Here is a 16,460-nt window from a genome sequence, read left to right on the forward strand (position 1 = left end):
ATCACACAGCTTTCCCAGTGCAGTGCAGGGAAACTGTAAGGCAATACAGTAGATGGTAAGTATCACACTGCATAGGAGTGGATCAAAAAGCACAAGCTGCCAAACAGCCTAAGTCCAAAGAATCCAAGCAATTATTGCCCTTGATAAATCTTTAAGCTCTTCCTTAAACATACATCGAGCATTCTCCTACTGACTACTGTCATATATTATGGGATTATCACTATGCATATCTATGCGTGTTAAATATTTTATCCATATGCTAGGTACACACACAGAAACTTCAATCACTAAAAAGTGCATTTATTCAGTCCATGTTATCTTTAAATCATATGTCTGGACACTTCTGTTTCTGTATTATAACCTTCCCACAATACCACCCTGTTACACATGGATTTGCATTAGTTCTCTGATGGACAACAGACATCCTGCTTGTTAGCTATCACCTAGCTGATATCAGCCATATTCCAAAGCTCCCCACGACTCCGGCGGCATAGCTGCACCAATTACATTTCCCGTTTTGCTAGTCTTCCTGACATATCCAACAGAGCTGCTTCAGACTGCTCTTGTAACATCATTCCTTTGATCATCCCTGTAGCTCTTCTCTGCATCTATTACTGAACTGAAGTTTCCTGGGTGTTGCAAGAAGTGTTGCACACTTATTCCAGATCCTTGCCCAGATGCACCCAGCTGAGGGGCTCTCCCTCCATGAGAAATACCTCTCCTGACACTTCCCTGGATCCCATCCATCATTTTCATGATGGTATCAAATAGACAGACTGGAGACAAACTTGAAGCCACTCACCCTCACATAGGCCTTTCTCCTTCGAAGTCTTCCACTGTTCAACTCCCTGTTCATATGAAAAGTTGTTGCATTACTTCCTACGCTGAGGCTGCAGCACCATCCAATTTAAGGCATTCAGCACAGATGCCAGAGTCAGGTGCCTAGGCTCTAACAGTCAAGAAAGGCAGGAGTCCAGCGCCTAATTAAAAATCTGCCTCTTTCCACTGATTATATAAGAGCTTAGACAGCTAATTTTGACATCAAGGTTAAACTCAGTAAGTTCCTGCCAGTGTGTGGCCTGACACGTTGCTGTGTTGAATTCCATCCCTTTAGTATTACCTAATTGTAAACGTAACTGTATAGTCATTCCATCTAAAACCACATGCAGGAAATTAATGTCCTCCTCCCATCAGTAAGTATCAACAGCCTGCTTTCAATACGACAACAAAATAATAAAAAACAAAACCCAAACCAAAACCAAAAAATCTCAAGAAAACTAAACAAGTCAACTCCCACAGAATAATTCGTCTCACGTATCTACCTCCTGTTGTCTCCTCTTGTGCCAGTTCTTTGCCTGAGTTCACTGGTTTTACACTAACCTAATCCTCCTCCACCTTGAACAGTAATTTTGGATCAGCACCATGTTAAATGGTTCAGTAGAATCCAGAGAGACCAGATACAGCACTTTTTTCCTTTTTCTAGAAACCTACTTTCTTATTAAAAAAAGATACTAGGTCAGTCTGACATGACTTGTCTTGGCAAAATAGATCGTGTTTCATCCTGCTTCCACTCAACTCCTGTGTCTTTAATTATTAATTCCTTAAAAAAATTTTCTAAGGCTATTAAGGTCAAATTAACAAGCCTGAAGTTGCCTAGATCACATTTTCCATTTCCTTAGAGATATACACAATGTTCAATAGTATCAAGTAATAAAAATCCTGTAAAAAAAATCTTAGTAACAGATCTATATTTTAATCACACATAAAAAAAGGTACCTTTAAGAAATTCCCAATTTGGGAATTACCTATAAAGCAACTTAAAAAGTCACTCTGACAGCCAGAAACTCTGCTTTTAAAATATGAGAGATGCAAAACCTGGATGCTGCTTCTGAGATTACAAAAAGCTATGTGAAATGATGAGTAAAATACCTAAGACTTCCTGAAAGCTCCAGACAGCCCAAAATCAGAAGATATACAGCAAGATATAGCTAGGCCCTTGTTTAACTTGATATGGGAAATCCCAGGGCAAATCTGAGGTGCTTCTGGGCTCTGCGTTACCCAAGCTTCAAGAGCTGCACAGTACCTTAAATTCCCACCATTCAGTACAATTTCTTCTATTCACAAACTGCTGAATATGTTCATGCAGACTTTCCGAGTTGTTGGGTCACTACATGTTGGCATGCTACGTCTGCAAAAGTTTTTGTGCTGAGGTATGATTTTCTTGATAAAATGTAAAGGCTTTTTGAAAGGATAAATACATTACCCAGTCAAGAAAACTGTTCAATAGGATGCAAGAACCTTTTGTCTCTTTTCCTTTTCTTGTTGTTTTAGCACTTTCGTACCTCTATCTGCTTGCCATACACATGCAAAAAATTTGCAAAAAAATACCTTAAGAGCACATAAAACATTCCCTTAGTCTGCAATTTTAAGCTCTTTTTTTTTTTTTTGGTCCCAAATTGGCATTTCTATGCCTTGAGCTGAAAGCCATCATCTTGTTAAAAGGTGATATTTGTGTATGTTGCCTCCTTCAGACAAATTGGGCCTGAATTTTAAGACACCCACTTATTGATTCATTCTTCAAACAGTAGAAGTGTGAGTTGTGCATCCTGGTGCTTTAGAAGCAGGTTTGTAGCTGTCTGTACATGTCATACAATGTTCAAAACAGGCAGCCAATTAAGATTCCTTCTGAATATCATAGCTAAAAACTTCTACTTGGGCTCTGCTTATATTAACACTTTTGGGCACCTCAAACTCTGGTTCAGCAAGGCAACTCAGCTTAGGGACAGCACATGAGCACATGCCTAACTATGAGCAGAAAAGAACAGACAAGTTAAGATTTCTCCTGATGTAGACTTTAAGACTGACCTGACTTCCTGGGAGACCTGAGATGACTGAGTTGAGATTAAAGGTACGTATTTGAAAATTTGACCTCAGGTGTTTAAAGCCTATCTGCCTTGCCCTCACAAAAGTTATGAAAAATCATGCATCAAATCTAAAGATTACTAGGAGCCTTTCTGCTATTTATTCTGCAGAGACTAGCATGCTAGCCATGCCCCGGTCTGTGGCATACTATTGAGGCAGACTTTTGCCTTTCATTACAGTGCTTCAAGCTATTGTATTCCACCTAGCCTTAGAGGCCAAACCGAGAGTTGGCAAGCATTTGTACTGCACAGTCAGACCTTTTGACATATGGAGGTCTGGACTTGAGGACCCACAGGGTCACTTCTATCTTATTTTCCTAGCTATATGGAAAATACCACTGGAAGTAGGAAATGATTCATATGCAAAGTTTCCAAGAATGAAAGTAGAAAGGTAGGCAGCTAATCTTGAGGGCCGATGTAGATGGTTTGGATTAAGTGTTAATCCTCTCAGTATGTTTTAGTGAAACAATTATTCCTGAAATCTTCCTAATGAATCTGTGGTAGTTCATCTATATATCTCCCAAGGATAATGCTGAGATTATTAATAACAACTAGGTGCTGGGCATTTTGTAATTTAAACACTGTAACAGCTTTATAATTAAAATGCAAACACAGGAGTAAAATGAATATGTTATTGAACTGAATGTAAGCTTGGACAGGATAATGCTCCAAACACTTTAAATGCCTTGGTGTAAGAACAGCATTTAATTCCAGAAAACACTTAATTTCTATTTGTGGTTGTGCAAAACATAATGTAGGGTAAATACTTGTAAAAAGAGACAGAATTCATCATAGTAAAGAAGCAAAGTAATAAGCCACAGGTCTTTGCTGTCTCCAGACACTTAAAACATCTGAAATTCTGCTGCTGCCTCTCCCTGGCTCTGTGCTCTCTACAGCTGTTCTCATTAGCTACGTATCATCACGTCCTCTTACCCTTCTTTCTGTGCCTCTCCCTGCATTTAGGCTCTACTCAATCTGATTATACCTTCATTTAAGAGACTTGGTCCTTCATCTCTTTCTTCACTGCAGACTGCATGGTTAACTCTGCAGACTAGAATCAACAGAATCAGAAAAATACCTAATGTAATATAGAATGTTACTGAAAGGCCAAGTGCCTCACATTACACGATAACTGCACATGTAGTTACTGCCATTACACATACCAATTTGGCATGGTGCACACAATTGATCTAGCCCTAACAAGAGAATGGTGAATATGATGGTCTAAGAAGCAGGATCACTGCACATTTAACACAGCCATGCATTCACATGCGGCCTGGTCTGCATTTTAATATACTTTACAAACTGGCAAAAGGGAAAAACAAGAGGGGAAAGAACAAAGTAGCAAATGCCAGTTTTTGTTATAAAACAAACTGTAAAAGCAGAGAGTAAACTTGCAGTAAAACTAACAACACTCATAAAGCTGCTTGCTGTGCTAATAACAATTTCCTCTCCTTAGTCGGTCACTCACACAGTTTATCCATCACCTATAGGAGTATGTGCTTTAGCAGGGCATGTTTTCTGGAGATGTCACCCAGAGAACTGACTAAGAGAAAGCAGGGGCTGCTACTTAAAAAGGGTGCCACTGGAGATAAACTCTGTTTTATACACACACATTAAGGAGCCTCAATCAAAAAAAGCTTTACATATGTAACAATGAGTTTGACTTTTAATGAAGAAGCCACTAAATCTAGATCAGTTGAAAGAAAATACCCACCAAAATAACAAGCAAGCAGGCAAACAGAAGTGGGTGGCATTCTCTTTTATTTCTTCCCTCTTTTCTCTGCAGATCTCATCTAATACAAAGCTTCAAATGAATACTGGGATCTGCCTGTATGGAGTTGACTGCACAGCCGGGGCCATTTTTGAGAAACACCTAATTAGGATGATATGCTGTCCTTGTAGGGGAGCCCCAAATGCTGGGTTTTCCCTCTATTGTTATGGATTTCTTTAAAAGCGTGGAGATAGACCACAGGGGAGAAGACACAGCTGTCTGGGGAAAGACAGGCAACTCTTTTTCCATTTCTTCAGCAAGAAGCAGCCCTGAACTGGATGGAGATGCAGGATTGCCCCAGGCATATCTTTTCCAATGCAGACAATAATTAATAGAAGAAAGAAAGATGGTATGAAGGAGTAGTATTACTGCAGTTCCTTTTAAGTCACAGTAAAGCTAGCTACAGGGTTTGGCAATGCTTATTTGCTGCTGGCAACTTCATCCCTGCCTTCTTGGGACCAAGAAAGATCTGTAAGTGCATGCCTGATTCCAAAGTTATTCCTCACTGAACAGTTCAAGATGGTGAAAGGAAAAAATTACACATAAGCCCCTGGAGCATCCCATTGCGCACTGCATTCCATTCTGCCCCAGTTAACTAACCCAGTCCATGGTATTGACCGCTTGCTTTAATTCCAGATGTAGGCACAACTGTGGTAACATACCTCTTTCAACTTTTCAGTAATTGATCCTCAGTCTGCATTAAGACACACATCTGATACAAGAAAAGCAATGCTGCATGAGAAAGTGCATTTGCTGACTCTGTCGGCTTGAGCTTACAAATGAGCTTGTTCTCTCTTAGCAGGAGTTGGGGAAAAAATTCTCAGAGAAGCCACTACTGTTCACCACTGACTCAACTCCACCATTCATTCTTCACTGAACTCTATAAAAGGGCACTGAGGACAATACATCAGAGATGAGGAGATGGAGGGTGCCCCCTCAACTTCTGCACATGATTACGCACGTGACGGTGAGTATCACATGTGACCATGAGCATCACGTTTCACCTCTCGCTACCTCCTAGTCCCAGACCAGAACATCCTGCCTCTACTGGAAGACTCATTTGATTGGTGTCTGCTTCATACTGCCTTGCAGTTATGGGCATATCCCACACATCACCAGCACTTGTGCCACAACTTCTCTTACGCTGAAATCCCAGAAGCCAGGTGCAGCTGGTCAGCCCGACATACAGCCCACCAACAGCTGCTCCAGCCCAAAGGAAGCAAGAGGAGTCCTATGGCTGAACTTTGCTTGGAAATGAGTGGGCAAGAGTCTTCTCACAAGAGTCTGCTACTAACAGGAACCCCACCAGGACACACATTCACCTCTCAGGCCTAGTAATGTGACCACCAGCCTCTGCTCCCTGCCACGTCACAGAACATAAAGTAGCTTTTTCACTGTGGAGGAGTAAACACTTGACAAATGTTTGTGAAGTGCCCAGCAGGATTCAGTTCCCATCCTGAAGGATATTGCTCTATGCTACAGCAATATTCAATGACGACAAAGGCAGATCTGCCTTTGTTGTCATCTTTGTTGACCCTGGATGGGCAGGGAGGAAAATTAAAGAACCACCAGTTTGTTCTTATGGTGGAAACAGGTAACAAATATTGGCCTTTCAGCATAGGCTGTACTGTAAATCTCACACATTTCCAGAAACAGATAATTTGTTCAAAGATTAATAAATCATACACTCACTAGCTAATGACCTGCCTGAGTTTTTGTGGACAGCGCACCCAATGATAACAGAAAACCTCTGGCAAATAAAATTAATTACCCACAGTACAAAACATAGGGTAAGCATGCCACTGATACCAGAACTTAGGATCTGTCAGGACTCCGTTATTTCTGAGGCTGAAGTTCCTTTTGGTTTGTCTGCCTCTAATTTTTTTCATCTTTGAACCTTTGCATTCAGTGTCCACAGATTTTCACACATTATGATGGCAATCACTGAAAAATCACTGAAATTATATTACCTTACTCCATCTTTCACAGATGAAATTTGGCATGTGCACCCAGTTCTTTTTTAATGAAGTCTGAAAGACACAAAAAGGACAAAGTGTTTCTAACTGAATGGATCCAAATAAACAGGATACTAACATAGGAGATAAAATTTAGGGGGAAAGCAATAAATATAGGAACAATTAAAAAAACAATCACTAAAAACATGTTAAAAAATGCAGAGTGTTAAAATTTTATAACTTAGCTTTTTTACCATTTGAAACAGAATCTGGAATGTGGATCAGTACTGAGGAAAGAGAACAAAAAGGTGAAAGACAAATTTCAGAATCAGGTACTGTTACTGTAAAATTTACACTTAGGGACTGTGATACATATCTCCCTTCTACTATATTAATGAAAATACAATGCATTTAACTAAAATGACTTTTCTATTAAGTATGTAAAAGACTCAATGCAGTTACAGTAAAAGAAGCTCAATAAAATAGCTACTTCACGTCACCAGCAACAACCGAGCTCTCCCAGCATAGCTTCTCAATGCAGCTACCTTGTCCCATCTGCTCATTCCAGCTGCAGTCAGTGTTGGGGTCACCACACGGCACTGCATCTACTTCACCAAGAGGATGGTCCGCAAAACAGAAATGCTAACAACTGAACCCAGCCCCCCAAGCAACTTTTACTTCCTGCAGGTCCACACTGAATTCTGATGCTGCTGGCAGAGAGATTCAAGAGTTTCATTTCTTGCTGCCAACACCCACAGCTCTTCCACTGTGAGAAGGAATGTACTGTCCTTGGCCATACCAACACCATTCACCACTCCTAAGCAACAGGCGTCTTAATGTGGGTTTTTTCCCCCTTTAAGAAGTATAATCAAGACATTTCCTACCATGTTTTATCGCCTAAATCAATCAGTTCAGAATCCTTATCCAAGTTCACTGTCAAACAGATAAACAATCCATGTGGTAGGAAAGTAAGGCAGCTAGACTTGAAGGTTAACTTTAACCTTAGAAAGCCTAGGCTCCCTCCATAGCCAGCCAAATCCAACATCTACACCGCTTAATCTACCAGCTGTTAGGGTCAGTCCCTGAGCGAGGCCCTGAGGTGCAGGGGAGGCTCCCCATCACACTGCCCTGGGCTGCTTCTGTTCTGCCCAACACAGTTGTCACGCAGTGCCTTAATAATTCACCCATGGTCTCTTCTCAGCCCCTACAGTGATCTGAAGACATGATCATTATTTTGTGAGAGTACTGTTCTGAATTTTCAGGTTGACAGTTTCTGAAATGATGCAAAAGCTGTGTTGGAACCCAACAGAATGGTGCTTTAGAGTGATAAACTAGGAGCAGGTGCCTCGCACCCTGGCAAGATGGCAGCTGGGGTGTTGGGTAGAGCAAAACCTGCTGGGATGGAGAGCAAGATGAGGTCCATAGGCAAACCTGGCACAGTGCTGTCCATATGGGGAGCAGCCCATGGCGTAAATTATTTCTACCAACTCACTCACTCCAGAAGCAAACCCAGAAGTAACACAGTATAAAAAAGCAGTGGATCAGGATGAGGGAGCAAACTGGAAAGCAAAGTGCAGATTAATCTGATGGGAAATGACCTGGGCTACAGGACAGTCCAAGAAAGCAGCCAGTTCAAAACTCTAGCTCAGTCTTTTACCTCAAAGGCAAGAAAGAGACAGGCTTCCTCTAACGCAGTCCTACTGAAGTTACTCTCTCCTGCTATAGCCCAGACACAACCAGATGATTCAGATATATCCTTTTTTTTTTTCTTCTTTTTTTTCTAATGACATGAAAATCCTGTCCGAATGAAGAATTTATGTGAATCCATGCAAGCTAGCTGCATGATTGCCCCTTTGAAGCATCACAGCATTTTGCAGGCTGAGACATTACAGAAGAACAGAAGCCAAACCCAGCAAAGCAACACTACTGTGTTCAGCACACTCTGCTGAATGACTACTCCACTGCACATCTCTTTCCGAGAGAGAATCCGTTCCTCAGCAAGAAGTAGTGGAATCTGACTTTACAGAATAAGTCAGGCTGGAAAGGATAGTCCAGATTTCTGCTCCAAGCAGGGTCACCTCTCAGCTCAGACAAGGTTGCTCAGGGCTTTATCCAGTTGGGTCTTAAAAAACTCCAAGGATGGACACTGTTCAAGCTCTCTCAGCACACTGTTGCACTGCTGGACTACCTGTTGTTACAGGTGCCACTGGAACGAGTAGTACAGTTATTTCATGTTTCCAAAAGCATTATGGAAGGAAGACAATAATTTATAAGCACTTGCTTACTGCACAACTGATGCACCACACAAATTGATCTTCCAGCTTCACACCTTCACCTGTCAATTTATACTCAGAATTATAGAACAAGGACATTAACTGTGTACCTGGGAGTTAGCAAATAGCTCTATGGATCAAATTTTTTATCATAAGGCCAAAACAAAAGCTCTTCAACTAATATGTTCTCCAGGACAAGAACAAGTATGATTTTTAACTGGAAATATCTGCCAGTTTTTGCTACAACAGTGCACGTTAGAAATCTTTAACCATGGTACCACAGAACTGTGACAAGGCAGCACGTTCCTACGTGGAGAAGATATTTCTCTAGTAAAATATATAGATGGGGAAAAATATATAAATATATACAGCATGATTAATAAAGCTAAAACTTTAATTCACAGAAAAATACACTGATCAGTTTAAGCAGTTCTACTGCTTAAAACATTAAAGTCAGGGAAGATTCATACATAAAGCAAACAGTGTTCAGATTTGCAATGCAGTAGTTAAGATGCAATTCATCAGTTTACACTGCTGTATGTAAATATTAGGAAAATCAAAACTATCAAGAAGAACCAGGACTGAAGTAAAAGAAATAAGATGAAGTTACAAAGCACTAAGACAAAACAACACACTACAGACTAACAGGAACTTCCACTACAAATTGGGAGTTTATCAGTTGAGAAAAAAATAAGAAGGAAAACCTCAGTGTCAGACAATGTAGCCACAAAAACAGCAAATACTGTGTTAGGGTGTACCAGACAATGTGCTCTTGTCACTACAAAAAACAACGAGACTGAGTCAGGAACAAACACTGCCCACCTCAGTTTGTAACATGGGTAGAGAAAGGCTTATGAGGACAATGAAGAGTCAACCTCCCCAGAGCAGACCAAAAACTTGTTAAGCTTGGCAAAGTGGAGGCTGAGATGAGTTACAATTTGCTCTCCAGAAATACATGACAAGAGCTAAACACCAAAGAGGTGCAAAAAGCATTAAGATAAATAGGATGCTAAAAAAATAACTAATCTAACTGGAATAACAGCAACCAAGAAAGCTAGTTTAGCCAAGGAAAAACTTGGCTTCCATATAAAAGGAGCATTATGTCACTGTTAAGACTAGATTCAACAGCTCAGGAAACTCCATCCAGCCCTATACTTCTATGCACTCATCAGCAGAGCATCTAAAATTTCTGTCAAAATTATAGCTCTTTGCAGAAGCAGCCTAAAGGCAGCTCAAGTTTTCTTCTCTTTTCGTTGTCCAAGGCAAAGGCAGAACAAACCTGAAGTTCTCTTCTATGACTGTCAGTTCAGATGAGAAGTTACAAAGCGTTTTACTTACTCTGGCTTTTGGAGAGCTCCTCAGTGAGGACAGAGACATCTGACATTACGTGGAGATCTTTTCAGGGTTAAATGTAATATGCAATATGTTTTGGCAAAGTCTTTTAAAATAATTTCTACTTTGGAACTTTGTGTGCCTGCACTGAATTTACCAATTTGGTAGCCTTTGTAACTTCAACTGTATTTATTTAGCATAGTTATTTTTTCTTTTTCCATTCTAAAAGCAGGACACGTACTGTGAAAGCTCCTAGACACCGCGAAAGCTACTCACAAAGCCAGTCACAGCTAGCCACAGTCACAAGATCAAGGGCTGATACAAGGGACCTGCTACATTATAATCCTGTAATATACTGTACCACCATTCACCTTCAGGACATTTAATATAAATACTTAAATCTGTCAGTATTTATTTAACTTAAAAAGAAGAAATGAAAATGGCAGAGATGATAAAGGAATCTAAAAATCCTATTTATGATACAATGACAAAAAATTACTAGTTCTGTGGCCACAGGCAAATCCCTTTTATCTCTGAATTTTGTCTGCAAAATAGAGGCAACGTGACCTAGTAACTACATCAAGTTTCTCTTCTGGCAAGTTATATTCGTACCTTGCTCGCTACCGTCAGGAAGTCACACCCATTTTGCAGAGCAACACTGGAAATCACACATTATAGTGTGACATGTTTTAAAATCAGTCCATCAGTGAGTTTTTTAGAAAAATACTGCAACTTCTGCAGAGAAGGCAAGTCCTACCTTGTGATCTCCCAGCGAGTTCTGGCCTCGCACAGGTGCCCTACTCTCCACCCCATTCTAAAAGCAACTTTGGTTCTTCAACTGCATTTCTAGAGTCTGCCTGTAAGTTCTCCTCTTTGACACAACCACATTTTTTTAATTGCACTCCAATGCTGTTGTGCTTTGGTACACGATTAAGAACCGCTGAAGTACTAGCCTTAGCCATAACAACTGAACTGAACATCAGTAGTACATGCCCAGGTAGTATGCCCAGAGAATCCAATGTCACTTGCATATCAAAGATTCTAACTGAGTGCCGACTCAAGCCCCTCTTTCTCACAGTTGTACAGTTTTTAAATTACATTGTCTTGTAATAGCAGTAAGACCACGGCAGAGTGTGGTAATGCACTACTGCAGACCACACCAAAGCAGCAGCTTCTTGACATGTTGTGCCTCTGGCCTTCTGCATTAAGAAATGATGATGGTAGAAAAAAAAAGATTCTTCACAGACTGCAGCGTATTTTTGCTTAATTAAAGCCACATAGAAATGGTTTTGCAATCGACTGATGATGGCAGTTCAAGCCTTAGTGCTTGCTGCCAGACTTTAAAAGCCATTCAGATTCTTCTCTGAAGGAAATTACAGATACTGAGATTTTTATCCCTCCAGTCGCTTGGTACTTGCAACCAGGGTTACCACACAAACTGAGGAGAACACCAGTTCTCAATTAAATCTGCCACACCATCATTCCTAAATACTGCAGAAAGTGAAGTACGTGACACCATTGCCTGTGGAGAAACCTGGAAGTGTGATAAAAAACAAACATAAAAACCCAGGGCGTATATATGGTACTATTGAAAAAGCCCTCACTTTCTCCTCCTCCCTACCTTCTTTCCTCTTTCTCACTTACTGGAGAGCACCTAAATTACTCCAGGGAGGAACTAACCCTTTCCTTTGCAATTAAATGTGTTGTCAACATCTCTGAAGCGCACCTGCAACCCATGACACCAGGTGTGATTTTGTCCATTAGTTAAACAGTGAAAAATAGAGTTACTTTGCCTGGAGGCTAGCTTTGATAGCTTTTATTGAGGCACAGTCCACCAGCCATACTATTCCCATGACAGTTGAGCCAATCTATGCTACCACCTCCCATTGCTTGTCCTTGCTTTACCCCTCCTCCTATCTGTCAGCAAAACTGCACATGTTGGTACAACCTAAATGTCTTTAAAAAAATACCAAACCCAAAAAAACTAGAATATTTGGACAGAAGAAAAAAGAGCAAAAGAGAACAGTTTGCAAAAGGTAGAATTTAAACCAAAGCACTTTGACAGAACAAAGCTGGGGAAGGACTATATTTGCTGTTTATGCTGGTAAATTTGAGGAGCAGGAACCTCTGCAGCAGACAAGCAGCTGAGGATGAACCACATGACAGTAGAGCTGCAAACAAATGCTCATTCAAAGCAAGTTGTCAGGCCAAGGTAGCTCAGATGACATTTCCTGTAAAGGCTCAAGTTTGTAATAATCAGCCTACAAACCCAGGTAGCACATTCTTTTTCTAGGTCATAGTTATGACCCCTACTACAAACCTCACGCACACAGAAGGTAAAATATACTGTGCATCCTGCACTCTCTGCATCTCTGTCTGATCTTCTCATTTGCCTTGTGGCAAATAAAATGCAGTGTTCTTTAAAATCTTAAATACAAACGAACTATGTACGATTTCCTGAAGTCTTTCCTCGTAGTCTCCATTTTGAAATACCAATCTTCAGGATTTCAAAGAACATAAACTCTCTTTGTTCTGAGCCAATTATTATTGCGATCAATGTGGCAACTCTTTCCACAGTACTAACTTACACAAGACGCTATCACCATCATATCAAAATACGCCTTACAGGAAAAGAGGAAACTTGTCTTGTCTTGATCTGACTTCCCCAGAATTATTTCAGATTTGCTTGCATTATGTATGCAACCTGTACTTTCACAACATTAATGTTTCAGCTACTTTCAGCTCCCACTTGGGAAGAAGTAAAACACACATCTGTGACTGTATCTGTATCACTGTTTGCAGCAGTGCTTTAGCATTCCTAACGCTAGGCTGTGTTCCTGAGTGAATCACAACTTCTTCTCAGGCAGAAACAGAGTCACAATCTATCTTGCTCTGCACCTGACTTTCATGGAAAGAAAGTGCATGCCAATACCTCCCCAGGTTGAACACACATGGAGCCAGAACCCACAGCATGCCCTGACATTAGGTCTGTTCCTCAACGTCACCACATACACACCTCCACAAGTCAGTCTAGCTAAAGGGTGCTGTCCTGCAAAATGGGAAGCGAGGCAAAGATTACAAAATACACTCTAAAGGTCAAACCAGTTTGCACAAGTGGATATTGTATTTCACATTATATTTCAGATATTAAACAGAAGCCCCAGTTTGCTATTACAAGCATGATCAATCCAACCATTTATTATGTGCTTCTGCAGAAGAGATGAGGTGTATTAAGAACGCCAGACCATGGTGAATCAGCCTGAACAGTTTTGTAATATTGTTGACAGTAAATGAATGGTGCCCAGTACCTAAAATTAGTGTCACAGCTGGAACGCTGTGCTGCCATCCGACAAGACCTGGACAGGCTGGAGAGCTGGGCCAAGGGGAACCTCATGAAATTCAACAAGAGCAAGGGCAAGGTCCTGCACCTGGGGAGGAACCCCAGGCACCAGGACAGGCTGGGAGGTGACCTGCTGGAAAGAAGCTCTGTTGAGAAGGACCTGGGAGTGCTGGTGCACAGCAGGCTGACCATGAGCCAGCACTGTGCCCTTGGGGCCAAGAAGGCAAACGGTATCCTGGGCTGCATTAAAAGGAGTGTGGCCAGCAGGTCAAGGGAGGTTATCCTCCCCCTCTACTCCACCCCAGTGAGGCCACATCTGGAGTACTGTGTCCAGTTCTGGACCCCCTAGTTTAAGAAGGACAGGGAACTGCTTGAGCAAGTCCAGTGGAGAGCTACCAAGACAATCAGGGGGCTGGAGCATCTCCCTTATGAGGAAAGGCTGAGAGACCTGGGTTTGCTCAGCCTGGACAAGAGAAGACTATGGGGGGATCTCATCAATGCTTATAAATACCTGAAGGGTGAGTGTCAAGACGATGGGACTGGACTCTTTTCAGTGGTGCCCAACGACAGGCCAAGGGGCAATGGGCACAAGTTGGAACATGGGAAGTTCCACCTCTATATGAGACAAAACTTCTTCCCTGTGAGGGTGCCAGCACAGTGGCACAGGCTGCCCAGGGGGTGTGTGGAATCTCCTTCCCTGGAGACATTCAAAACCCACCTGGATGTGATCCTGTGCCCCCTGCTCTGGGAGTGCCTGCTCAAGCAGGGGGGTTGGACGAGATGATCTCCAGAGGTCCCTTCCAACCCCTACTGTTCTGTGATTTTGTCAAAGTAGGACACATTTTTCTTATCTACTAAATGCCCACATGCCTGTCTCTTTTTTTATCACAGGAGGCTATGCTTTTAGGATAAATAATAAACATCCAAGTAGCAATGGGTGGAAATTATCTCCATGTAGTGTAACCAAAGGGTAATTTTCTGAGGGTGTTCAGTTTTACACAAATCCCTGAGATGTCATCAGTAAGATGGGTTTTCCTTCTAGGGTAATCCATTGCACTGACCTTGTCATGCAGATATATTTTATGGACCGATAAATGCAACTTCAGACCTGATGCAAATTGGAACATTGGGCACTCCAGTCATGAAATGTGCAGCACAATATGGGGAAATCCAGACTGTGCTATTAATTTTTGCATACAAATAGTCACATATTTGCTGTGGAGACATTGTTTTCTTGGGTCCCAGAAATATGAATCACAGAAAAATGGGGGAAAAAAGTGCAAGTTGTAGGGAAGTTGCAAAAGTTGTAGAGAAGTTGGGAAAGATGTCATACTTAAAAAAAAAAAAATTAAAAAGCTGCAAAATACTACACTCTCCAGCAGCTACCACAGCCCTCCCAAATGCCTGTTTGCCACCTCCCTTCTTTCTCTTAAAAGTCTTTTAGAGGTTTGCAAATGTTGTTAGTGACAAGTAAGTGCAGTGCTAGGAAGGAACTACTGCTCCTATTTATCCTGGATATCTTGCTCATGACAGGAAGGGGTATCAAATCTTAACAAAAATTGAGTGAAATTACTAGCAAGTTCTTGTCTGCTACTTATCACAAATATCAGCCTAAGCAGATCTTCACATTGATAAATGTTCTGCCCTCCATTTGTCTGTCTGCTAGATTTTATGTAAAACTGGTATTTAGAGACACCCCTGGTTTTTAAAGAGACAGTTGTTACATGTGCCAAATTGTTTCTAGCCCTCAATAAAATATTACCAGTGGCCCCTTGTGACATTTTCTGACTTTCCATGAAATCAAAGGCTGTGGGGATGTTTACATATCTGAAATATAAATCCCACTAATGAGCACAGAAAAGAACATTCAGTTCTTCTTGAGCTATTAGGAAATACTTGCTTCCCACAAAAAAGGCAAAGCATTTACAAGGTAGTCAAAATTCAGACACCATGGGTGTTGAAGCCAAGCCCCTCCCTTCCTCAGTTCTCACACACAAACACGCGCGCGCACACGCTGGCAGCCTCCTGTCACTTCCAAGCACAAAAGCAGCCGCTTCCTTCAAGCGCTTCCTGTGCAAATGGAAGTTTATCCTTCCATGTAGCCGGTGAGGCCCCCGCTCCCACTGCTCTCTGTAGCCTGAAGGTGCTCGACCCCTGCCACTACCCCAATGCACTGAAATGACATGGTGTCTTCAAAAGGATCCTGTGAGGCATCTTCTTCAAGGGGGAAAGCAAAACACGCCGACTGCCCCATGCAAACTGCCAGCACCTCCGCCTCCCTCTCTGTGGCACAGAGCAGCTGGCAGAAATGGGGCTTTCATGGCAGAAGGGGAGGAGAAGGCAGCTGGATGGCAGGAGCCAGGAGGACTGTTGCTTCCTCGGCCTCCCACCTGCAGACATCTCTGCCCTTCACAGTCCAGCCCACCCCAAGGGCAACAAAGCCGCGTCTCACTCTGCCCACTCAGGCCCACAGGAGCTGACTGCTGGGGCAGCATTTGCAGTTTCACTACAGAGGAGCCTTCAGACAACTGATTCAGTCTCTCTGAGATCATATCAGTGGAAAGGGCAATAATACTTGTGTGCGTTCAATTGCAAAAGATGCCGGTAAAAGGGAGGCAACAATAAAAGATATAATTTCACTATATAGCAATAAAAGTGAGAAATTAAGGTCATGGCATGCGAAGACAATTCTGACTGTATTTCACTCTGATCCCTCCAGCCATGGCTTTGTGGAGCTCAATAAAATAAGTCTCTTGAGCACCTCTAGCAATGGTGGTCGTGGCTTTCCTCCAGAAACCACAGGTCTGGATCCTTGAAGTGTGGATTAAACACTGTCAAGCACAAATCCCTTCAATTCAACTCTCA

General features: G+C 41.8%; 1 protein-coding gene across 14 annotated transcripts in view; it reads right to left on the reverse strand.

Moving 5' to 3' along the window:
- Window positions 1-16,460, reverse strand: part of INPP4A (inositol polyphosphate-4-phosphatase type I A) — a 130,022-nt gene that overhangs the window by 69,933 nt on the left and 43,629 nt on the right. For 12 of the 14 annotated variants that reach the window (XM_064438627.1, XM_064438621.1, XM_064438611.1 and 9 more), the window contains exon 2: window positions 6,666-6,725. The exons of the other annotated variants lie outside the window; for them this stretch is intronic. The gene's annotated coding sequence lies outside the window, so the exon portion shown is untranslated. The remainder of the gene's footprint in view (window positions 1-6,665; window positions 6,726-16,460) is intronic. 14 annotated transcript variants of the gene reach the window in all.

This window comes from Phalacrocorax carbo, chromosome 1 (genome assembly GCF_963921805.1).
Source record: "Phalacrocorax carbo chromosome 1, bPhaCar2.1, whole genome shotgun sequence".
NCBI lineage: Eukaryota > Metazoa > Chordata > Aves > Suliformes > Phalacrocoracidae > Phalacrocorax > Phalacrocorax carbo.